The sequence below is a fragment of the Canis lupus genome, chromosome 32 (assembly GCF_003254725.2).
Source record: "Canis lupus dingo isolate Sandy chromosome 32, ASM325472v2, whole genome shotgun sequence".
Classification (NCBI taxonomy): Eukaryota; Metazoa; Chordata; class Mammalia; order Carnivora; family Canidae; genus Canis; species Canis lupus.
In genome coordinates this window covers 30,280,001-30,305,366 of record NC_064274.1, presented here as the reverse complement: position 1 = coordinate 30,305,366, position 25,366 = coordinate 30,280,001, and the positions used below count along the sequence as shown (strand labels likewise).

At 37.4% G+C, this 25,366-nt stretch overlaps 1 protein-coding gene across 3 annotated transcripts in view; it reads left to right on the top strand.

The window, feature by feature from the left end:
* Nucleotides 1-25,366, top strand: part of ELOVL6 (ELOVL fatty acid elongase 6) — a 138,064-nt gene that overhangs the window by 88,952 nt on the left and 23,746 nt on the right. The gene's annotated exons all lie outside the window — the stretch shown is intronic.

Genomic DNA, 25,366 nt, shown 5'->3' with positions numbered 1-25,366 from the left:
ATTTTCATTAACTCCGATGATCTGTGCATTTCCATTATGTCAGATCCCTGCATCCACTCATTTGCTTGCTACCACTGGCTATACTCTAATTTGGTACATTTTGTAAGTTCTACTTTTGAAGTGCTCATGATTTGGATCTGTCACTAAAAAAATTCTTCCGTTTTAATCAGTATCAGGACATGATTCTCTATAATACAAAGGAGCATTTTCATTTTTGTTCACATCTAAGGTTCACAAAGCATGCCTCTACTAAAGTATTTTGCAATTTGAGGAAAAAGTTATCTTTTTTAAAGACTTTATTTATTTATTTTAGAGAGAGAGAGAGAGACCATGTATCATGGCGGGGGGCGGGGGGCAAAAGGAGGGAGGAGCAGATGGAGAGGGACAAGCAGACTCCCTGCTGAGGGTGAAAACCTGACACAGGGCTTGGTCCCACAACCCTGAGACCATGACCTGAGCCAAAATCAAGAGTCTGGCGCTAACCTACTGGGCCACCCAGGTGTCCCAAGGAAAAAGTTAATTTTTATCCTAATGATGCCTTTCAGTATTTTAGAGTTTTCAACAAAAGCCTTTATCTTTCGTTTTTTAAAAACTTGCATACATATGAGCAAAGAAGAGTTCAAGGAGCCCCCCCTCCCATGCACCAGTTACACTGCTTAAACTATTATCACCAAATGGATCAATCTTCTTTCATCTACCAACTTTCCTCTTTCCCCAAAATTATTTGGAAATAATACAAACTGAACTACTTTTGAATGAAATGATACCACTTCTAAAAGTTAACTTCTCATTTTTAAAAACCGACCAGAGTATTATGATCTCACTTAAATTAGTAAAAATCCTTTATCCTTCAGTGTTCAGATTTTCCCACTTGTCTCATAAAAAAATGTTTTTCAATTTATTTTTAAGAATATGGATCAAAATAAGATCCATGCATTTTCATTAGTTGGTTTCTTTTAACTTAGAGGTTTCTACTTGCCTTTCTCCTCAGCCCTCTGCCAACCCCCAGCTCCCCATCCATCCATTTGCCCCTTATAGTTTCTTCAGAACTGCTGATTATGCTGATTGCATTCTTCTGTCCCCTGTATTTGTTATTAGTTGGTAGTTTGATCTAGACATTTGACTATATTTAGTTTTAACATTTGACAAGACTTTATACAAGAGGAAATTACCTTTATCATCTATTCAGCTATCCTAAAGTATATATAGTTATTATAGCAAAGGCAGGATAAGTGTTTGATTTTTGCCATATTTAGCAGTTTCAAAAAAGAAGACAATTTGGTTACCTGGCATATAAACAATAATGTTTTTTGGGTTTTTTTTTTAAGTATCATTATGAACTCATGCATTCATACTTCATGTGTCATTGATTTTTGGATGAATTTGATTTGGATACATTTTCATTCATTGCTATTATTCTTTTTGATGATAAATTATCCATATTTGACCAATGTGAATCTCTTCACGTGGGCTCCTGACACCCTTCACATGCATTGACTAGTGCTCATAGCTTGATTGGGGTTGTGGTGGGGGATGACAAGATGTTTCAGGCCAGGCATATTGCATATTCCTTATCCAGAACTACAATGACCCATTTCTCCAAGGAGCCCTAGCTCCTTGTATTTACAAACCACTGAGTTTTGGGGTGGTTGTTGGAGACTAAGGTAGTTTTTATTTCTAGACCTTTCAGAAACCAGAAATAGAATTTTTTTTCAAAAGTTGCATCTAGAGTTGGCAGTGATACTTCTAATTCATGTTTGCTAGTAGAGAGTGTTTTACTTAAGTTCTTATATCTCCTTCCTCTCATGCCAAAATCCAAGTTCCCAAAAGAATATGGTTTTGAATGGCTTTTACCTTACTACAATTCACAGATTTTCAAGTCCATCTGTCAATAGCTCCTAATAGAGAAGTTCAGAAATTCCTTGCTCGGGAGATATTCTTGTATCAGATGGCCTGCATCTATTCCACTTACCCCTCTTGCCCACTACAGGATAAGATATTCTCTATTTGGAAAAAGAAGGAAAGAGAAAGAGAACCAAAACTTTGGGTTTGAGGAATTAAAAATGCGGGGAGGGGAGGAACAGTAAGATTTTTTTTTTTTTTTTGGTAAAATCATTGAAAATGTGATTTTGTGTGTGTGTGTGTGCGTGTGTGTTGCTGTTTAGAAATAATTTCTGTTCCCCAACTTCTCAAGCTTGCCCATTAGCTTTTTATTTTTTTTTTATTTTTTATTTTTTAATTTTTATTTATTTATGATAGTCACACAGAGAGAGAGAGAGAGAGAGGCAGAGACACAGGCAGAGGGAGAAGCAGGCTCCATGCACCGGGAGCCCGATGTGGGATTCGATCCTGGGTCTCCAGGATCGCGCCCTGGGCCAAAGGCAGGCGCCAAACCGCTGCGCCACCCAGGGATCCCGCCCATTAGCTTTTTATAGTAGCCAGAGGCTCAACTATGACTAATTTGCAGGTGCCACACACTGTTTACTCAGGAAGACAATTGAGATTGATATTAATGTGGATACGCCGAGTACTTAAGCAAAAATAAAAATCCCGTCTTCATACCAATTTACTTCAGAAAGTGGTACACAGTTTTATCTAGTTTGGCAAGAACTACCTGTAGAATATTTTTCTTCCTCTTTACTTTTGGATATATGATAGTAGCCTTCATACAAGCCATAGGCTATTTAATTTATTCACTGTTATAAATTTTGATGGAGAAAGTAGAATGTGATTGCAACTGAGTTTTTTCACCTGGCCTGCAATATATTCGTTTTATTTAAGTATAATTTCTCTGAGATTTTTTTGGGAGTTTCTCCCATCTCCCACACCCTGCCCCACCCTTTTCAGATTCAAACTATCATTGTTTGGTGTCAGTTCTTGGGAATATGACTGGGATGATGACATAGTGCCCAACTTGAGGACAAGCATTTCCGTATTTGATGAGCTAATTCTGTGTGGCATTTGGCACTAGATATTTGAACATTTCCTTAGAATAAATACTGAGAAAAATTCTGGTACTTTGAATTAGTAAATCCTTTAGATGAGATTGTTTCTCGGCAAAAATCATCAAACGCCTCGAGGTACCTCTGATCCGTTCTTCTCCGACGCTGCTGAGTCATTAGATTATGTTGCTGTGGTATCTCAGCTGGGTTACTACAGTTGATTTGTAAAGCACTTTCTGTGTATTTATTTAATAACTCCAAGTCTTTCTCAATTGGGTGGAGATGTGTGTGCTTCTGATTCAAGCAGCCTTTACCCAGTATCTGACTGGCAGTGTTTTCCTCTCTTTGGTAGCATCAGGCATTTCAAGGAGCCTTCTAGGTCTCTGATCCAAAACAGGTCAAAGCAGGTTGTCTAGTCAGCGTACATCAGAATAAGATGTGCTGCATATTTATAGATGGCCAGTATCACACTTGCTTCATATTTGCTTACTCATGTTTCCTGGTGATTCACTCTGGCCTCAGTTGTGTGATGCTTTATTTACACAAAGCCAAATGTTCTATGCTTTGCAGTTTGACTTCTCACTTTGTTATTAACTGGCAGTTTTTCCCATTGAAATTCATTTTATTTTCTGGCCATATTTTTATTTTGTCATTAAATTTCAATATCGGCTTAAGTATAAAATATATTCAAGCTTAATTAAAAAGAAACATTTTTTTCCTTCTTCAGTGAGATTTCCAAGAACAAAGTGTTTAAATATAGCAGAGGGGACATTCCAAAAAGTATGTTTAACAGTGCAGAGCAGCAGATGAATGGTATTTAATCAAATCTACTTGTGATTCTTTTATATACACATCAGTGTCTAATCTCTAGAGAATTATTAGCAACTGTCTTACTGTCTGTCAACAGATATGTAATAAAACCAACTGAAACTATTCAGATGAGAAAATATGGCATTTAAAAACTTGTTGGATGGGCAGCCCAGGTGGCTCAGCGGTTTAGCGCCGCCTTCAGCCCAGAGTATGATCCTGGAGACCTGGATCAAGTCCCATGTCGGGCTCTCTGCATGGAGCCTGCTTCTCCCTCTGCCTGTGTCTCTGCCTGTGTCTCTGCCTTTCTCTCTCTCTCTCTCTCTGGTCTCTCATATATAAATAAATAAAATCTTTAAATAAATAAAATAAAATAACTTGTTGGAGGGGACATATATCACTGACCTGTAAAATGATGGAACATTGAATGACAGGTTTCAGAATAACTTAATCAACTTATCTTCAAGCACTTCTTGTCTAGTATTTTGTTCCATGGTTGCCAAAAGTGGTCCCTCTTGATCTACAAAGAACATTGTAGAGAATGATTCTAGTGATAATGGTATAAAATAACTGAATACATCAGCTATAAATGTGGTAGGAGAAAAGCTCCAGTTGCACTGATAACAGGCTGTAAATTTCACATTTTAAAATGTGGCACCAAGGGGAGCAAAGGTAACAAAGGAAAAGATACCTCTAGAAAGTATATGCTGAGTAGTAAAAAAAAAAAAAAAGCAAGCTGCCGAATAATCACAGGAATGTGATGTCATGTATGAAGTTTCATAACCCATAAATTAACCCTATTTTTATTTATTAGCATATATGCAGTGATAGCAAAAAAATAACATTTGAAAAGTTCAGCCCAGTGATTATCTCTGTTTCTGGGGAGGCAGAGGGAATGATGGTATCAGAAGGATCCAAAGGAGTCTTGAACTTTTTTGTAAGATTTTTATGTCACTAGGAATAGGTCAAACAAGAAAAAGATAATTGCATTTGACACAAAGTATGGATGGCAGGTTGGTTTTTTCTTTTTAAGTTGAAAGCAAATAATGAGAAAAATCTACTTTTCGGGGTGTCTGAGTGGCTCAGTTGGTTAAGCATCTGCCTTCAACTCAGATCATAATCTCTGGGTCCTGAGATTGTGTGAGCCTCTCATTGGGCTCCCTGCTCAGCAGGGAATCTGCTTCTCCCTCTCCTTCTGTCCCTCCCCCTCCTCATGCTCACTCTGTCCCTCTCAAATAAATAAATAAGGTCTTTTTAAAAAGATCTACATTTCAAAAGAAAAGCTAGCAGTTGTAAGATTCTGGTGAAATGCCAGTGTACATTAAATAAAACAAGCTTATATCAAAACACAAAAATTTTGTCCTATTGATCCTCACACTTCCCCTCCCTGCCTAATGGCAAGTTTATAATTAGAATTAAGAATATTTTGTATTTTCTCTTTTCTAATCACAATCCTGAGTTAAGAATGTATGTATGGCTGAGAGTAATTTTAGGATCTTTCTCTTCTGTCCACTTGTTTGACTCTTGAAGACTATCTAGTATTTCTATATTGTATACAGATATATGGTCTGATTGATAGCTTATAGACAGATGGAAGTCAGATGTTGCTCATTTAAACATTTGTTCATCATCTCATTTTGTTAACATGTTTTGTTTTTACATAAAGTCTATTTGAAAGTGTAAAATAATATATATATATATATCAATACTTTGTGCCTTTCTTCCTCTCTAGATTTTGTGCCATTATATCAAAGAACCATAGAAATCATTGAACACTTTGCTTCTGATGCCATATTCATAAATCACAGGTTCTGTCTTATTTTTTTTCACTGTAACTAACAGATGTATAGAAAAATCTTCCTTTCTGAAGGCAGGGTGTCTACAAGTTTTCTTTGCAGAATCAAATAGATTTTTCTCAAAAATAAATTGTTTATTGAGATATAAAACCACAGAGACTAGAAATAACACAATAGCCAGATGACATGGTTATTTAAAAGGTCAGATCAAAGAATGACAGCAAAACACATTTTATTTCCCTTTACATCAGGAAAAATGTGAAGTATCTACACTGAATAAAAAAAATAAATTATTAATATAAGAAGCCTAATAAACAGTAAAGACAAAAAAGTCCACTGCCATAGGAAAACTAATCCCTGCATTTACACAGTACTTTCAGAATTGGCTTCCTTCCCTGGTGAAGGGGACTGTGTTGACATTTTCATAAATGAAGATGACAGTATGTAGTGTGAAAGATAATGGCTTTCTTTAGTATTTTGGGTTGTGTTTGAGTCCCTTGCTATTTGCCAGAATACTCTCCACAGTTCTACTCAGTTCGAATACCAATTTTGTTCTTCTGTTAAACTATTTTTGCAGCAAAGGAACTACCATACAAATCACCACTACAGGATAAAGAGAATTCTTTCCCTGTCTGCTCTTCCCCAGTGTGTGTGTGCATAAGGCACATGCACACACCTTTTAGGCACTCTCCCAGCTTCTTGGGAATGAATGCCATCCTTCGGTTTTCAGATACAACCCAACCCAACCCTAGCGTCAGCTAGGACCTTACATGAGTTTCCAGTGCTCAAATACAGTGAGTCTCCACTCCACACTTTATTAGTTTACCAGAATCATCAGTAAGAATTACAGGACATAAGCTACTTCATTAGCATTGTGTTTATTTTTCAGGTATCTAAAACTGGGTCCTATTCCAGAATAGACTGTAGCCTCAAATTACAATGAAGTGACATTAATTGAATAACTTGACTCCTTTTGAGAAAACAAGCAATAATAAAGATAAGGAATGGGCAACTCTCCATTCTTTAAAAGTAAGATAGAGTTTATAAACTGGAATCTGTTCACCCTCACTTACTGGGGACAGTCCTGTTCTATGCCCATTGTCCCAGTATAATTATTAATAGCTCCCCTCTTGCTCTCAAAATGTCCCAATTTGAATGGGAAATGAAGCAGCCCTTCTATTTATACCCACTGAGCAATTGTGTTGGCTCAATGAAACAGGAAAAGGAAAAATACCAATAATCATTTGCCAACTTAGCCCTAACAAGTTTATTTTTAGCATTGCCTCTCACCTGAAATTTGTTCTTCTGTCTGTAACACTTCCAAATGTTTGACATATCACCACTCAAATTTAAAATATTTAAGCCAGATCCCTTTTTGTTAACCTCATAGAATATCTCAAAATTTGTTGCCCTTTTCTTAGAGAACATCTTTAAGTCCTTCAGAATATACAAATGACTCTTTTAACCAGTCACTACGTTGTAGAATTCTTCTCAAATATCTGGGGTAGCTGTCTGGGGTAGCTCTCTATTTCCATGCTGGCCACTCCAGTCACCACCTTTGCTGCTTCACTTCTTAAGTATTTGCGAACACTAATTGCTATCTCCCAAATGTTTTCTCTATCCAAGGGACTCTACCTACCATACCATTTTCCTCTCTAAACTTTAATTGAAACTCTTTTGCATATAAGTCAGAACTTCAATCTGCCCATAAAAAAATAATGATCTTCTCCTGATCCACCTTTCACCCCTGCACTGTACACATTTTCCATTCAAGCCAACATGTGTTTGATTATTGCCTGTAAAACAAACCCACTTTGCTCATCCTAAATTCATGTCTTTGAACACCCCACACCTCCTTCTCTTTCTCCATTCTTCCTTCATTTTCTTTCTTTAAATATTAGCCATCCCTTTGGGGTACCTGGGTGGCTCAGTCAGTTAAGCATCTGCCTTCTGCTCAGTTCCTGATCTCAGGGTCCTGGGATTGAGCCCCCTCAGGCTCCTGGCTCAGTGGGGAGTCTGCTTGTCTCTCTCCTTCTGCCCCTCCCCTCACTTGTGCTCACACGCATGCTCTCTCTCTCAATAAATCTTTTAAAAAATAAAAATAAGCAAATAAGCATTAGCATCACCTTGACAACTTAGAATGCCACCTCCATAAAGCATTAGCACATATCACTTCAAGACATATCTCAGCTTCTACCAAACTTGCTGCCATGCATCATTTAACCAGACCATATGCTGCCTTCCAGTGTGCCTCCTGGGAGACCATTTGAGTTCCTTAAGGCCACACTGTGTCCCACCATTCCTGGAACACTTTGGCATACAGAGTTTCCAAATTGATAGATTTTTAGAAATCTCACATTTTGCCATTGCTCTAGTCACAAGCGATCAGCATTTTCAGTCATTTTACTTACTCACCCTTGATATTTCTTGTGGTCAGCTGCATTGGACCTACCTCAGTCCAGTCTTCACTTGGTATGATAAGGCTCCATCTGTGAAATGACAGCACGCTTTAAGAAATCTGGAAAAGACCAGAAACAGTAAGTGTTGACAAGGCTGCAGAAAAAAGGCGACCCTTGTTGCACTACTGATGGGAATGTAAATTGGTAGAACCACTATGGAAAACAGAATGGAGGGTTATTAAAACATTAAAAATAGAACTACCATATGATCTAAAAATTCCATCTTTGGGTATTTATCTGGAGGAAAAAGCACTAATTTAAAAAAATACAGGCAGCTCTCTGCTCATTGCAGCATTACTTAGAATAGCCAATACACAGAAGCAACTTAGGTGCCCCTCGGTGGATTAATGGGTAAAGAAAATGTGAGAGATATATAGAGTGGAATATTATTTGTCTCTGAAAAGGAATGAAATCTTTCCATTTGTAACAACATGAATGGACCTTGAGAGCATTGTTATGTGAAAATGAACCAAAGACAAATACTGTATAATCTCACACATATGTGAAATCTTAAACAAAAAAACTGCAAATTCATAGACCGAGAATATATTGGTGGTTGCTGTTGGCAGGAGATAGGAGGTGGGCAAGAGGGTCGAAAGGTACAAACTGCCAATTATAAAATAAGTATGTCATATGGATGTAATGTACAGCGTGGTGACTATATTTAATAATACTACATTGCATATTTGACAGTTGCCAAGAGAATAGATCTTAAAAGCTCTCAGCACAAGAACAAAAATTATAACTGTGTTGATGGATGTTAACTAGACTTACTGTGGCAATCGTTTTGCAATATGTATAAATATTGAATTATTCGGTTGTACACCTAAAACTAATATAATGCTATATGTCAGTTATATCTCAATATAAAAAAAAGAGAAATCTGAGATTGATGTTACATAATTGAAGGGGACTTCCAAAGGCCTGCAAAGCTCTACACAGTCTGGTCTTTGTTACTTTCTGACCTCCCCTTCCCTCCTTCTCCTCCCCCTGCTCCTCCTGCCCCGCTGCTTGCTGTTCCTTAACCATACTAGTTAGGCTGCTCCTTCAGGGTTCTCACAATTTCCCTCCTCTGCCCAGAACATTCCTTATCCAGATATTCCAACGGTTTATCCCTAATCCCCTTCAAGTCTTTGCTCAAATTTTACCTTCTTGGTGAGACCTTCTTCAGCCTCCCTAAAATCACAACAGTCCTTCACCACACACTCCTTACCATCCTTGTCTGATTTATTTTTCTCCTTGGCATTTAGTACCTTCTAGTGTACTCTGTTTTTGCTAATCTTGTTCATTCTCCTCCTACTGAACTATGAATTCTATGGGGGCAGGAATTTTTGTCTGATATTATGCTGCATCTTTAAGGTCCATATAGGTACTACATATATATAAATACATATAAACTTATTTTATATATATATTTTTTTTTTTTAATTAAAAAGGGAAATGAACATAGGGGACTTGTACATGGTTGTTAGTAACTCTCCTTTTCTATTTTGGAAAGTCTTCTTTCCAAAGGTGGAAACAGGAAACATTGTCTGCTTTTCCCTTGAATCCAGGAACTACCTATTAGTATTTCCAAGAAGATAATAACTAATTAAGTAAATGTATGATATTTTGATTTTTTTTTTAAAATAAAAATGTGCAATGCGAGAGAGAATTCCAAGTTGCTGTGAAAAAGACTTACTGAAAAGGAGCCAGGGAAACAGGTCCTTCTGCTTTGCAGGTGGCACCTTGGGCTCTGGCCAAGGTGCAGGCTGGCTGGCCTCTCTTGCGTTAGGCTGGGCAGTGACCTGCAGGTCACCCTGTGGCTCCAGACTTGCCTGATTTATCTGTTTCCCTCCAAATTAAAGGAAAAACAATTCACTCATTGTGTAGTGATCACATCCAGATAGGACATAAGTTTATGATTTATGACAGTTTGTTATAAATATAAAAAGTTTAGGAGTGCCTGAGTGTCAGTTGGTCAAACGTCTGACTCTTGGTTTTGGCTTAGGTCAAGCTCTCATAGTCATAAGATCGAGCCCCCTGTTGGGGTCCGAGCTCAACTCAGAGTCTGTTTGAGATTCCTTTTTTTTTCTAAGATTTTATTGTTTTATTTATGAGAGACACAGGAGAGAGAGGCAGAGGGAGAAGCAGGTTTCCTGCAGGGAGCCTGATGTGGGACTCAATCCTGGGACTCGATCCTGGGACTCCAGGATCAAGCCCCAAGCCAAAGGCAGACGCTCAACTACCCTGAGCCACCCTGTTTGAGATTCTTTATACCATATCTCTCTACCCCTCTGCCCCTCCCCTTACTCTTGCTCTCTCTCAAATAAATAAATAAAAATCTTTAAAAAGAAAGTTTATAGAAAACTCAGACCATCACCAATGGAATACATGGAAACAGCAGCAGGTTAATGTAAGCACAGGCAAAGAATGGCCTCTCCTTCTGCCAGAAAGACACTCCACTCGACAACATTTGCCTACTTATAATTGGAAACACTATTCAGTAGTTTTTTTATTAAATAAGTTCTTTTTCTAGTTATAAAAGTGAAAAGTCTCTCTGTATAAGACTGAAACCACAGGAAACACAGAGAAAGCCTTTAATCTCACGACACACAGATATTTATTGTTAATATTTTGGCACATGCCTTTTCCATAATTTAACACTAAGCTTGAGATTCTTTCATTGTAATTTTAATTCTCTGTAATCCAGTTAATATATTTGAGTTGGGACAAAAATAAGAGTTCAGGAATATGTTTGTATTACTGCTGCTATAACAACTTGAAACAGCTGACATGTAACATTTGAAATCATTTTACCAAAATGAATTAGTATTTAAATAGCTGGAATATGATAGCTTTTCTGAAACTTGTGTGAGAAATAACATGAGCATTCTTGAACAGATCACATGGTAATTTAGGCTATAAGTATAATAACACCTGAAGCATTTGTTAAGGATTATTTTGAATTAAGACTGAAGAATTACAGTGTTTAAACTTCCCGTTACCTCACAAATTTTTAAACAATCCTTTTTGTTAGCAAGGTAAAACAAACAAAAATTCTATAAGGCTTTGAATGAAAAACCAAGTCCTTAAAAAAATGTTCAGACCTAACTTTATGAATTGCCCAATTGCATAATTTGGAATCTATCAGATGATGCTGACATTGATAATTTTTAAAAATTTTAAAATACTGAAGCATAGTTGAAATACAGTGTTATATTTGTTTCAGATATACATCACGGTGATTCAACAATTCTGTATATCACACGGTTGCTCACCATGATAAGTCTAATTACCATCTGTTACCATACAAAGTTATTATAATACCGTTGAGTATATTCCCTATGCTGTACTTTTCATCCCAGTGACTTAATTATTTTATAACTGGAAGTTTGTACCTCTTAATCCCCGTCACTTATTTTGCCCATCTCCCCGCCCCCATTATTAAGTTGACTTGCCCACAGTGGTAGACTGGCTGAAGGAATCTGAAAAAGGAATGACATGTGAAAGTACTAGAAGTTTATTCTGGAGAGGGCCATTTAGTGAATGAACTGAAAATACTGACAGATGGATCTTCCTTCCCTTCATGGTCCACATGTCCTCAAGGACAGTCGAAAACTGTAGAAAAGACATGAAATTAGGGTTCAATAAACACTGGTCACTTACACAGTGCTGTTAGATAAGTGAAAGTCCTCCTCCTAAATATAATGCCTTTCCCATATGAAAGAACTTGCATGCCTCTTCTGACCTCAATCATAAAACTACTGGCGGTTCTTTCATGAAAGCTATCAATTTTTCTCCTCTGTATTTCAACCAAGAACTCCACATAGTACCTGCTCATCTATTTTTAATGATGCTGTGGATATGACAGGTTGCCTAGCTCTCACTTGATTTTGCATGTGAAATAGAGGGCCTGGGTTTCTCCCTTACAACCAGCAGTTCTATTATCCAGGGCTACCAACAGTGCAACTGGTAGCTAGGTCTCCTTGCAACTCTTTCCCTACCATTTGTTTCAAAACATTTGCAGGTGAAAATTGGTGAGGGTTGTTTGATCCCTTCTTAACCATCACTTATGACTAAATTGTCATGCTTTCAGGCATCTGTGGTACTCACGCAATCCTCACTGTATATATTTTCATCTGCAACAGTTCTTCAGTTTTCAGAACCCTAGGATTTAGAATCAAACCTATAATTAAAATACTTTATTGTTCACACATTGCATTTCCCTAATAGCATAAGAAAGCAACAGTTTACTTTTCCTCCTTTCCTTTCATTACTAGTGGTATTAGGGTGGACAGAGAAGTGGCCTTTTTACATTATTTTATTCTGAGAAGTAGATAAGCATCACAGACTTAGAAAGAATGTGCAGGGTGGGGGATCCCTGGGTGGCTCAGCGGTTTAGCACCTGCCTTCAGCCTGGCACAAGGTCCTGAAGTCCTGGGATCGAGTCCCACATCGGGCTCCCTGCATGGAGCCTGTTTCTCCCTCTGCCTGTGTCTCTGCCCCTCTCTCTCTCTGTCTCTCATGAATAAATAAATAAATATTTTTAAGAAAGAAAGAAAGAATGTCCAGGGTAATTGAAGTAGCCAAGAGAGATTGTTCACTGTTTCTAGGAATTTGTTTTAACCCAGAGCTGGAGCAGAAATCTTCAATACAGGGCAGCCCGGGTGGCTCAGCAGTTTAGCACCTGCCTTCTGCCCAGGGTGTGATCCTGGAGACCCGGGATCGAGTCCCATGTCGGGCTCCCTGCCTCTCTCTCTGTGTCTTTCATGAATAAATAGAAAATAAAAATCTTTAAAAAAGAAGACCATTAAAAAAAAAGAAATCTTCAATACAGCTTTATATAATTGTCTACAGCTTGAAATTATGAATTATTAGCTACTCAGAGTTGTCTTATGGGGAGTAGTGATCTGGGTTCTCTATAAAGGTTTAGCTTTAAACTGGAGGTACACTAGGTTGGTTCCAAAAAAATTTTTTTTAAATAAAATCAAAAGGGTCCAGGGCAAGACTGCAGAACTTAGGAGAGAACTGAGAAGAAAAAACCTAATTCTTGCCTTTAAAAAGAACATGTTTCAAACTCTACAGCTTTTGCAATCTTGAACAAAACAGACAACCTGGCTCAGGAGATTTTATCTTAACTTCTTATAATGCTTCTTGTCATCCCATATGTTTTTGCTAAAACCAAACCCATTTTTAATCACACCCAAGAGTTAAGGAATTGCACTAGAGTGTTCTCTAATCTGCTGATTGATATCTCTAGGATGTATATGTAATTTTCTGTGCTCCTAAGGACTTTGATCCTTAAATTCAGAGTAGAACTAGGTTAAAGCTTGAAGTCGTTAAAAGAAAAGGCAGCTTCCAGATCAAGATGGCAACGTAGAAAGATCCTGAACTCACGACCTCCTATGGACACACCAAATCTATAGCTATATATAGAACAGTTTCCACTGAAAAAAATTCTTAAAAGCAGCTGAGAGGTTCCTCTACATCAGGCAAATGGGGAAAAAAAAAAAACCCATATTGAAGTTGTAGGTGTGCCTTGAGACACAGTCTCACCATAAAGTCCACCATAGGCACAAAGACCCATAATCGGGGAGGTCAACTGAAAACCTGGAGCTTTTCCCTGAGGAGTGAAGGGTTTGAACCCCACATCAGACATCTCAACTTTTAAGATGTGCACCTGAGAGATGAGGCGCCAAAATATCTACCTTTGAAAATCAGTGGGGTTTGCGCACACAAGAGCTTCAAGTCTATATCAACCTGAAAAGCACCTCTTAAAGGGCTTGTGCACTTAGACTCCCCCATCCCAGGGCCGAGTGCAGAAAGAGCTGATCAAGAGGCTCATTTGCTTATTTTAAAACATCAGACCAAAGGACAAGCATCGAAATTAACACACACGTAGGGGCCTGCTGGGGTACTCTCCAGGGACCGAGGTTGATGGGCTCCATCTTTGTGTTCTCCTCTGCCTTGCTACAGTTTGCACGTATTTCCCAGAAAGGTCCTTGTAGCCTCATTTGCTGCCCTGATTTTTGTGGCTGCTGCCAGGGGATACCTCCAGGTCACCTTGCTGTGGTGACCAGCAGGCTTCTGTTTATGGTCTCACAGAACTATATTTGCACATGTTACAAGCTGCTGCCTGAGGGGTTATCATCCCATCAACTTGAATCCAAGTGCTGAGAGAGATCCTCTCATTTGGGACATCAATAGACCTTGGCATATCCTCAACTACTGAAATACATTAAAAGTAAAACAGACTAAAAAAAAAAAAAAAAAAAGTAAAACAGACTGCTTGGATAATCACAAAGGTTTGTTAGACCAGATGGACTTAACAGATATATACAGAACATCCCATCTAAAAGCAATAGAATACACATTCTTCTCAAGCATACATGGATCATTCTCTAGGACAGACAATATATTGGGCCATAACACAAGTCTTAATAAACTTAAGAGTATTAAAATTCTATCAGGCATCTCTTCCGAGTACAATAATATGACTAGAAATCAATTACAAGAAGAAAGCTGGGAAATTCGCAAATATGTGGAGATTAAACAACATGCTTCTGAACAACCAATGAGTGAAAGAAGAAATCAAAAGACAAATTAAAAAAAATACCTTGAAACAAGTGAAAATGGAAATACAACCTAGCAAAACATAGGATGCAGCAAAGGCAATAACAAGGATTTATAATGATAAATGCCTACCTCAAGAAAGAAGAAAATCTCAAACAACCTAACTTCACACTTTAAGGAACTAGAAAAAGAAAGCCCAAAGTTAATAGAGGGACATATATAACAAAGATCAGAACAGAAATAAATGAAATAGAAACTAAAGGAAAATAAGGCCAATGAAACAAAGAGCTGGTTCTTAAAAAGATAAACAACTGAAATCTTTTTCTAGACTAACCCACTAAAAAAGACAGGATTCAAATAAATTCAGAAATGAAAGAGGAGATCTTAACAACTGATACCACAGAAATACAAAGCATCATAAAGGATTACTATGAGCAATTACATACCCACAAATTGGACACCCCCCAAAAATGGGCATATTTTTAGAAACATACACCCTACCAAGTCTTGATCATGAAGAAATAGAAGATCAGAACAGATCGATTATTAGATCAGTAAACAACAACAACAACAAACCCAACAAACAAAAGGCAGCTTCACTGGTAAATTCTACCATTCAAAAGAATTAATAGCAATCCCTTTCAAACTCATGCAAAATGTGGAAGAGGAATTCTTCCAAACTCTTTTTACAAAGTCAGCATTACCCTGGTAACAAAACCAAACAAGGATATTGCAATTAAAGAAAGTTACAGACTGATAATCCTGATGAACATAGATGCAAACATTCTCTACAAAATGTTAGCAAACTGAATTGCACAATACAAAGTGGGCATAGAGGGAACATACCTTAACATAATATTAAGACCATGTATGGCAAGCCCACAGCTAACATTATACTCAGTTATGAAAAGCTGAAAGCTTTTCCTCTAAGTTTAGGAACAATTCAAGGATGCCCTCTCTTGCCACTTTTATTCAATATAGTACTAGAAGTCCCGGACAGGGCAATTAGCCAAGAAAAAGAAATAAAAGACATCCAGATCAGAAAAGAAGAAGTAAAATTGTCATGCTTTTCAGATGATATGATATTATATACAGAAAATCCTAAAGTATCTACCAAAAACCTGTTAGAAATAATAGATGAATACAGTAAAGTTGCAAAATACAAATATTATGTTTTTATACATTAATAATGAACTAGCAGAAGGAGACAGAACATGAGAGACTCCTAACTCTGGGAAACGAACAAGGGGTGGTGGAAAGGGAGGTGGGCGGGGGGTGGGGGTGACTGGGTGACGGGCACTGAGGGGGGCACTTGATGGGATGAGCACTGGGTGTTATGCTATATGTTTGCAAATTGAACTCCAATAATAAAAAAAAAAGAACTAGCAGAAAGAAAAACTAAGAAAAAATCCCATTTACAATTGCACCAAAATGAATAAAATATTTAGGGATAAATTTAACCAAAGAAGATAAAGATCTACACACTGAAAACCATAAGACATTGATTTAAAAAAAAAAAAGTTGAAGGAGATGAGCAAATAAATGGAAAGATAATTTGTGCTCATGGACTGAAAGAGTTAATATTGTTGGAAGTGTCCATACTACTAACCAAAGCAACTACAGATTCAATGCAATCCCTATCAAAATTCTAATAGCATTTTTAGCATTTTTCACAGAGGTAGAACAAACAATCCTAAAATTTGTATGGAAACTCACAGGTTTCCAAATAACAAAAGGAATCTTGAGAAAGGGGTGAAGCTGGAAGCATCACACTTCCTGATTTCAAGCTATATTACAAAGCTATAGTAATCAAAACAATGTGATATTGGCATAAAAGCAGGCACAAAGATCAGTAGAACAGAATAGAGAGTTCAGAAATAAGCCCACATATATGGCCAATTAATTTATTATGACAGAGGAGCTGAGAATATACAATGGGGAAAGGACAGTCTCTTCAATAAATAGTCCTGGGAAAACAGTTCAGCCAAATGCAAAAGAATGAAACTGGACTGCTATCTTACACCACACACAAAGAATAACTCGAAATGGATTAAATACATAAATGTAAGATCTGAAATTATAAAATTCCTGAAAGAAAACAGGCAGTAAGCTCTTTGACATCAGTCTTAGCAATAATTTTTTTGGATCTGAAACCAAAAGCAAAAAATGAGCAAATGGGACTACATCAAACCAAAACACTTGCACAGTAAACGGACCATAAACAAAATGAAAAAAACAACCTGTAGAATGGAAGAAGATATTTTCAAATCATTTATCTGATAAAGAGTTAATATCCAAAATAATACGAGGCTTAGAAAATTCAATAGCCAAAAAAAGGCAATCCAATTTAAAAATGAGCAGAAGATCTGAATGGACATTTTCCAAAAAAGACCTACAGATTGCCAACAGGTACATGAAAGGTGCTCAACTTCACTCATCATCGGGAAATGCAAAATCAAAACCACAATGAGAGGACAACTCACACTTGTTAGAATGGCTATTACCAAGAGACAAGAAATAACAAGTATTGGTGAGCATGTATAGAAAAGGAACCTTCGTGCATTGTTGGTGGGAATGTAAATTTGGTGCAGCCACAGTGGAAATCAGTATGGAGGTCCCTCTAGAAATTAAAAAAAAGGGGGGTGGGCACCTGGGTGGCTTAGTCGATTGGCCGTCTGCCTTTGGCTCAGGTCATGATCCTGGGGTCCTGGGATTGAACCTTGTGTCGGGCTCCCTGCTCAGCAGGGAGTCTGCTTCTCCTTCTCCCTCTGTTTGTTCTCTCTCTCTCTCCAGTAAGTAAATAAAATCTTTTTTTAAAAAAGAGAAATTAAAAATAGAACTAGAACTACCATATGATCTAGCAATTCCTTTTTTAAAAATATTTATCCAAATTTGAAAAGATATATGTACCCTTATGTTAATGGTACAGAAGCAACCTATGAATATTTTATTGATCCTCTTTCTATTAACCCTTTATAATATATTCTATAATTCTTCCTTCACATTCATGAACACAGGCTAAGATTGCAAGTGGAATTGTATCCAAAGTAGTTCCAAAGAACCAAAGTCAAATTTTTTTGTTGTTTCAAAGACTACTTCTTGTGGCTTATGAAGGAGCAACTGTGTCACTCTTCTCCTGAATCTCCATATTGGAGCACAAAGTAGGATTCACCATAATGTCTCAAATCAGTAAATGACCAGATGGATAATATGTCTTATTTTATTGATCCTCTTTCTATTAACCCTTTATAATATATTCTATAATTCTTCCTTCACATTCATGAACACAGGCTAAGATTGCAAGTGGAATTGTATCCAAAGTAGTTCCAAAGAACCAAAGTCAAATTTTTTTGTTGTTTCAAAGACTACTTCTTGTGGCTTATGAAGGAGCAACTGTGTCACTCTTCTCCTGAATCTCCATATTGGAGCACAAAGTAGGATTCACCATAATGTCTCAAATCAGTAAATGACCAGATGGATAATATGTCTTACAAGCAATATATGGTATGTACGTGTGCAGAATTCTGTTGGTGATGGGCACAAATGGCATCTTTAAGAGTTATAATTCATAGAAATATGAATAAACGACACCCCACTTCTAGTTGCTATTGCTGTACCCACACTTTGATAGAAAGTAATATACATTCTCATTTTGACTCTTATCAGAAATTCAAGCCACAACACCATGATGTTGGTTTGGGCACAAACATTCCACACATAGTTCCACTGAAACATCTGAGTGGGAGTGATTGGACAGACTGGAAGCTTCTGGATCAGGGTCACCTTGGCCTGGCATTCTATTATTTCTTGTTGCCTTAAAAACTTCTAGGCAAAGCCCATGATACGCTTTACAAATCCTAAATAGATCTACAATTTTAAACACTTCAAAAATTAATAAAATCATGTATCTGTAATCTTTATTCAGAGAGGCAGGAAAAAATGGACTCCTCCTTCATCCCACTATAAATTTTAAATGATTATTTCTTGATGCAGCTTAAGTAACTACAAACAAAGGAAAGGGTGACTTTCTCTGACGTGACATTAACGGCAGGTGCACACTAAGAAACTCATTCAAGAATTTTTATAGAACGAAGAGGAGTGTCAGAGACAGCTGGGCTTGCAAACCACCGGAAGTCTTTTATTGTTTCCTGAATTGGACCAAGTCCAAAAATGAGAATAATTACTCTAACTGCCAAGTTTTCAGGCTGTTCAGATAACCCCAGTCTTATAGTAAGAAAGAAATGTGAGCCAAGGTGCAAGAATAGCAACTGAATTTTATAAAAAATATTTCTAAGGGAGTAGTTTTCTCAGAGTGGTCTGTTTTAACTAAAAGAATACGAAATAAAGGACTATGTTATCAAAACCACAAAAATATGAAAGAGAGACAAAATCAGACTTATTATCCACTCTTAGGCTTTAGAGTAATACAAGAACTAAGGATTTTAGCCAAACTTCTTTGGGTCTTGCAAGTAATTGTGAAAACCTTTGTGGGAGGAGAGGGACAGGAAGTAGTTCTCAATATTAAATGAAGACGTTTATCCTGAAAACTCTTCATTTTCCAAAAAAAATTTGGATTACTCTACTTTAAAATGAACGTGTCCCCTCTGTTCCAACAAAGAAGAAATCCTAGGCTTTGCTCTAAATTTCCAAACCTAATAACCAATTTAAATGATATAAGCTAGGTGCTTTATTGATACTATCTTAATCATCCTCACAACAGACCTATGAAGGAAATACTATTATAAGGGTGTTACTTTTTTTTAAAGATTTTATTTATTTATTCATGAGGGACACAGAGAGAGGCAGAGACACGAGCAGAGGGAGAAGCAGGCTCCCAGTAGGACTCTGGGACGACAACCTGAACCAAAGGAGACACTCAACCACTGAGCCACCTAAGTGCCCAAGAGTGTCACGTTTTTTGAGATAGAGGAGTTCCTTGAAAATTTCAAAAATATTCATGTATTTCAGAACTTTCATGATTCAAATCCGTTTTTTCATAGGAATAATTTCATTCTTTTAAATCTTTTTTTAATAGGTAATACCTTGCTCTATTTAAAGTAAGCTCTATGCCCAAAGTGGGGCTCAAACTCAAAATCCCTACATGACGAGTTGCATGCTCTACCTTATGAGCCAGCCAGGTGCCCCCCACTCCCACCCCCATAGGAATAATTTTAAACACACGGTAAGTTCCTACCTAATAGTAACTTTTCATTGTGTCTAAGTTTTGTTTCTTCATTCCAAAGTTCTTGGTTTCTGATACATACATGTTTCTCTGTTCTACCACTAGCACCCCCACTTAATTAATACTTGGATGGCATTGTTATAATTTATCAACAGTAATTGTCAGAATAACAGCTTAGTAGTCACAAAAAAATCACACCTCGGACTTCTGAGGCACCTAAAGAACAGCATAGTTCAGAAGATACTGACCAAAGATGGTATTTCTGGTTCCCACTAATATGGAACTCTAGTGTGGCAATATTATCATTTCTATCAGTTTGGCCATCAGCTTTGAAATTATGTCATTCTTGAGTATATTTTAGATGTAGGGCATTCATATTCCTTCAGAATTTACATATCACATGTGTCCTTATTAATCTCATATATACCAATTTTTCAAAATGTCATGATGCACAGCTATGTAAAATGCAACTATGTTCCTATTGCCAGATGAAGGAACTAAGGCTTAGAGATTAAGAAATTTACCCATAGACACAGTTTATAGGTAACGGTGTCAGAATTAGTTGGTCTGACCCATACCCTTTTTTCTTTGCTCAATGCGTGCTGCTTATTTAACCAGCAAGGTCAAAACTAAAGTTGCCAACCCAGATAGTCTTTGTGACGTCCATAAAATGTGAATATGAAAGAAGGGAGGGGTGGAATATGATTTTATAAGCCAGAGAAGGAGGAGAAACTTTGCTGAGTTTCTCAAACTGTAACGTGTGGACCATTTGCATCAAAACACTTGGAATGTCTTTTAAAAATTTTCCATTTCTGGATCTTCCACCAAAGTTATTAAATTGGATCCTGGAAATCTGCATTTGTACAAACCTCCATGGTTCACTATAATTAAAATTCTTACATAATTTCAGGCATCTTGCATACTCCTTGAACACTACACTCTCCTCCACCCCCAAATTCAGAGACTCCCTACACTGACAATACGTGTTTAATAGAGATTTGGAGGACATGTTCAGTAGCTAGGAAGTACAGTGCATGATAAACTCTGGATAGGCATGAGGCTATGACTTTGGTCAATTATGGCATACCTGATCCTTACTCATGCATTTCTTATTTGTCTCTGACCTTTCCATAGCCATTTTATCCAGCTCCATGGACTATTAACTGGATTCTTGCACCTGAAATAACATCAGTGTTCTGGTAACCTTTCATGAGAGCATCATATCTCAATCAGCTTCCTGGTCGGCCTAGTGCTATCTCCACAGAGCTGTGAGAAGCAAAGAACCCCCCAAACACTATCTCATAGTTCTGCTAGGTCTTCCTGTGAGTGAAATGTCTCCATGACTCTAGCTTCCCCCACTCCACATCTCTCCTCTTACATGCATATATGATTTGCCATATCTCTTGAGTCCCTGTTTCATACAGTGTGCTTTTTCTTCTTTGGATGTCCTATCATGTGTCAAACTCAGAGTGATTTGACACAGAATTTTATGACAATTTCGTAGCCAGTCCTTCACTCAGTAATTCCACTGTTAAGAATCTATTCCAAGGAATTAATTCAAAACAATGATTTTTTTTGAACAAAGTTAACTCACTTGTGTAGTCCCCACCCAGATCAAGATCTAGAACATTATCAGTACCCCAGAAGCTTCTCTTTCCCCTTCTGAATTATTATCTCCCCAAAAGTAACCAGCAGTCTGACCTCCTTTTTTTAAAATTTAACATTTTATTCATTTATTCGTGAGAGACACAGAGAGAGGCAGAGATACAGGCAGAGGGAGAAGCCCATTCCCTGTGGGGAGCCCAATGCAGGACTCGATCCCAGGACTCCGGGATCATGCCCTGAGCCAAAGACAGATTCCCAGCCACTGAGCTACCCAGGCATCCCTCTGACTTCTATCAATCAATTTTACCTATATTTGAACTTCATATGAACACTGTACAATTTATACTCTTGTGTGTCTAGATCCTTTAACACTGTATTTGTGAGAATTCTCTGTTTTTGCATGTAGTGATAGTTCTCTTGTTCTCATTACTATATATAGTACTTCATTTATGTCATTCTCTTACAGATAGACATTTGGGTCATTTTTACTTTGCAGATAGTTATGATACAACTGTGTCTTTAGTGTGTGGTTATGTTGGCCTTTCTGTTAGGCATCTAGCTAAGAGAGGAGTTGCTCAGTCAAAGGGCTTAGCTTTAGTAGATCCTGCCACTTCCTTCAGGTCTTTGTTCAGATGTCACTAAAAGTTCTGTACCAATTCACACTTCCACCATCAGCATGTGAAAATTCTAGTTGCTCCCTATCCTCACCAACGCTTAGTATTGTTAGTTTTTCTTAATTTCTTAATTTTACTGGTGAGTGGCTTAGTAGCTTCCTTTAAAATAAACCAGCTGTCTGGATGAATTAAGTCTCTGAAAATATCATTTTTTTCCTCCTGCTGTGCATTTGTCAGCAGATCTTAAGAACATCCACACTCTGAGGAATAATAAAAGTGGTAGCCATAGCTAGGATAAATTTTTTAAATGAATAAACTCAGAAACAGTCTGATAAATCAGTTTTCTATTGGGGTGTCCATGCTTTCTGATTTTGCTCGTGTTAGGCACCATGTTTTTGTCTCAATGTTAAAGTAAGATTTACTGGTTCTGATATTTATATGTAACAGCACCCGAAGGAGTTCCTTAATTTAAGATTTCTAAGGTGCTGCTAAAGAGGTTCATGGATGACACTTATGATTCTATAATAAATGCTTTTGACACCTTACCATATATAGTTATATACAATAAATTATAGATCATAGTTGTGAGTTCATCCTCATCCTCTTGTGCTTCATAGCATTTTTGTCCCAAGACATTTCACTCTCTTTTCTTCCATCCTTGTCACGAATTCATTTTTATTTATCAGCAAATTCAGTTTATAGCTTTAAGTTCTGAGTCATCATCAAGCAATTTCTTCAACTCTGTTGGTGTTGACACTGGAGATGACTACTATACTGTTGCTCAGTTTTCTAGTGTGCTTGTACTATATTACCAGCTCTATATCATAATCCTTCCATGTAACACCACCTCACTTGCAATAATTTTGATCAAGTTAGGTTTCATTCTATCATCTCTTCATTGCAGTTGCGTGTCTGCCTTTGGCTCAGGGCATGATCCTGGAGTCCTGGGATCGAGTCCTACATTGCTCCCCGCAGGGAATGGACTTCTCCTCTGCTTGTGTCTCTGCCTCTCTGTGTCTCTCATGAATAAATGAATAAAATGTTAAATTAAAAAAAAATGGAAGTCAGACTACTGGTTACTTTGATTTATTTCAGGAAATAATTTTTGCATTTTTATCAAAGGCATATGTTGCTTCCATTTGGATTTTTTGATTTGTCTTTGGTTCCAATATTTTAAAAGTCATTTAAGTAGAAAATCCACCTAATTGGTATTGTTGAAGTGATTGCTTGAAGTATAGGAGTTTGAACTAGGAAATATCTAAGGCTCCTTCCTTACTCTCAGTTTAGGTATATTACTCCTAGAGTAATAAAAATCGGAAAGTATGAGATTTTGGCTTCAGCTTACTTCTGTGGATCTATCCTAGCCCATTGGAGACAGAACTCATGAGCATAAAGCTTTTGCTGACATAAGGGACTTGATGGGTCAGTCGCAGTTCCAGCTCCAGGAGACAAAGAAATAGGGGCACAGTTTGACCTAGGGATCCAGTAGAAGGATATGGTCAAGGTCATGGGATAGAGGACAGCTGTGGGGCTCACTGCATCACTTCCTTCAGGTCTTTGCTCAGATGTCACTATATTATTAAGGTTTCCATTTATATATATGGAAATAACATGGAATATATAAAAATAATAAAACAAGCCCAACCCCCACCCAGCCCTCCCTAATCTTTCTTATCATCACCTGGCATGTTATATATTTCTTGATATGTTATCTCTGTCCTGCTTTAAAATGTAAGCTCCATGAAATAATGCAAGACCTATCTGTTGAGTTTACTTTTGTAAATAATATATCCATATTCTTTTCCTAATATCCTATCCTAATGATATATTCATATTCTTTTTAAACGTCTCCAAGTCCTAAAATTTTAAGCCTCTCTCTCACCCAAAAGAGTACTTGGCACATACAAAATTGGTTAAATAAATGAATGATTAATAAAAAGCCCTGCCCCTTCCCTGTCTGAAATTCTTCAGAGACTTGGACTCTATGCACTTCTATCACTTGAAACTTTCTCTAACTTCCCAGAAAGAGTAAGGGAGTTTCATTCCATCTCTCCTTTGATCATATGGTCTTCTAACACCTAACTGAGATATTATAATGAATGAAATAGAGAAGCAAAAGAATCTTTACTTTGAAGCTCAAAGTTGTGAAGGACCATAGATTACAGGAAAGGAAAGGAGCAAGGACAAGGGAGAAGGCCAGAAAGTGAGACCAGAAATGCCAAACACAAACCAACAGTCTTCCATTTGTGTTCTGGCTATATCTTTTTATTTCCCTTCTCAAACATCAGATGGAAACAGGATTTTCCTCCAGAAAAGAGAAAACCCCTAAAACTTCAAGGACACCATCTTTTTATTTTTATTTTTTAAGATTTTATTTATTCGTAAGAGACACAGAGAGAAGCAGAGGGAGAAGCAGGCTCCCTGTGGAGAGCCTGATGCAGGACTCAGTCCTAGGACCCTGGGATCATGCTCTGAGCCAAAGGCAGATGCTCAACCACTGAGCCGCCCAGGTGTCCCAAGGACACCATCTTATTTGCTGGTATGACTGGGAGGTCAAGGGCCAGAGGAGGAAGGAATCCTCTTTATTCCTCCACACTCACAGGTAATATTGAAGTAAGAAGGCCTTCTTCTCTAAGGAAATTTATGGAGGCCTGAGGAGTTTAGGTATGCATCCTAGGGCCATTTGGAAAATTCAATAGCCTGAAAATATTTGAAGCAAGAGAAGACCAGCAAAGTGTCTAGACTTTTTCAAACCTGTGTTTGTATTACCAGTCCTACTCAGTCAACATCATGAATCTCACAACACACAAATATCCATGGAGTTTCTATTATTTACAGATGCCTAAGGGCCATGGGTAATTCACAGGCACAGCTTCCCTGTCTTATGTCTCACAAACCTCACAAACCTTTAGGATAATTTGTGAAAGCACACTTAATGCCATTTTAAGGTTTTTTCTGCCTTGAGTATTAAAAAATAAAATTCCTCTGTGGAAAGAACCCACCTAGGATAGAAGTGGTCAAAATGCGAAGCCAATCCAGGTGCACCATGTTCCAGCTATCAACTCCAATGAGCTCGGTGGCACATGTGTTATAGAAACATAAGAGATGGAAATATTTCCAGAAACTGTGATTCCAGCCAAGAGACTGGATGGGCTTGACATTTTTTCCCATATCAAAACAAGGGATCTGAGCTTTAATGCTCTCTGTCTTGTTTTTGGTGGCACTGTTTTCAATTGTTAATCTGCTAGTAGTCAGATAAGATTTTTTTCTAAAAGACAAATGTCTACATAGATGACTCTTCTTGAATGTTACCAAAATATTGTCATTAAAATCTAACAGGTTGACCTTGAAAAGAATTTTTTGATGAAGAAAGAAAAGCACAAATAAGTAGGACAATTTAAGCATG